We start from the raw sequence: 1,758 nt of genomic DNA, 5'->3' as shown, positions 1-1,758 counted from the left end.
ATTGAAAACATGCATCATGATATCTAACTAAGGAGGAATGCAGATTTTAAAGGGACCATGGAACTCTTCAAAATAGATTCCTGAGTAATACTAGCTATTAATAATAAGAAAGGCAAGACATTTATGTTATGTATGCCACATGTAGAGGCCTATTGCAAACATTTGGTGTGTGTCTATGTATAACCATCACAATACTGATTTTAGTGGCTGCTTCAGTGAAAAGACAATAAAAGAAACTGAGGTACACAGATTTAGTAACTTCCCTAAAGCAGAGCAAATAATAGAATTCGGGAAATTCAACTCATATGTCCTTAGTATATTAAATGTATGACTTCTATAAATGCTGAAAAAACTTAGATGTGCATGTTAGACATGCATAATTGTTTTTTCCCTTAGTAAAACAGATGGCTGTATCTACATATGTAGAAAGTGCAGTTTTAGCTAATTCCACAGAAATAAAAAATGTGTGGCTTATCAAGTTGATGTATATTTTTCTCATTCATTTTACAAACATTGATTTAGTGCTTACAGTGAGGCAGATACCATGGCAGATGCTGGCAGAAGAGCATGGGCACTTTTGCAAAATGCTTGGTTAAGTTCTCAGTATCTACTACTTACACTCTCTAGTCACTGGTCCATATCATCTTTCAATCTGCTTTCCATCATAAGCAACTCAATCACATTCTGGAGAATCACACTGTCGTCAATGCCATATGTTTGTATGTACATATACACACAATATTTGTGTGTACATATACATGAACAATGTTTTGTGTACATATACATGAACAATGTTGTGTGTACATATACAAGCACACATGCATTCTGGAAATCATGCTCTCATCACTTACCAAAAATCTTTTGTGTACCTACATATGCACAATGTTTGTGTATACATAGACATACATATTTTAGAAAATCACGCTCTTGTCACTTACTACAGTGTTCATGTGTACATATACTTGTACAATGTTTGTGTGTACATATAAACACACATATTTCAGAAAATCATGCTCTTGTCATTTTCCACAATGTTACAAATACACACACACACCAACACAAACACACATCTCCACTATCTTAATCTTATTCTAACTCCTTATTTTCCCCCTTCAGTCTGAAAGTGTTCACTTAACTCAGGAAAAAGCAGTTTCTCAGAATATTGGGAATCAATCTACCTCAAGACTCAGCAGTACAACTCTTGGGCATATACCCAAAGGGTTCACACTCATACTGCGTGGACATTGGCTCAACTATGTTCATAGCAGCATTGTTGTCATAGCCAGAATCTGAAACAACCTAAAAATTCCTCAACTGAAAATGGGTAAAGAAAATGTGGTGCATTTATACAATGCAGTACTCTCCAGCAGGAAAAAAAAAAAAAAAAAAGATGACTTTTTGAAATTTGCAGGCAAATGAATGGAACTAGAAAAAAATCCATCCTGAGTGAGGTAAAGACAAACAGGATATGTACTCACTCATAAGTGGATAATAGACATGAAAAGGAAGGGTGGACACGGGAACAGAAAAATATATATCCTAATTAAGGGAGCCACCTTAGGGTTGGCAAGATACTTGACTCTAGAGGGGCACGCAGGTATCTAGGGAGATGTCCCAAGATAGTACCTTGGGAAACTGAGAGGGGAACCTGAAATGACCCTATCCTATAGCCATACTGAGGAATATCTTGCATATCACCTTAGAACCTTCATCTGGCGATGGATCGAGATAGAGATAGAGACCCAAATAGGAGCACCG

Source organism: Microtus ochrogaster, unplaced genomic scaffold, assembly GCF_000317375.1.
Source record: "Microtus ochrogaster isolate Prairie Vole_2 unplaced genomic scaffold, MicOch1.0 UNK5, whole genome shotgun sequence".
NCBI lineage: Eukaryota > Metazoa > Chordata > Mammalia > Rodentia > Cricetidae > Microtus > Microtus ochrogaster.
Note: the sequence above shows the minus strand (reverse complement) of the source record.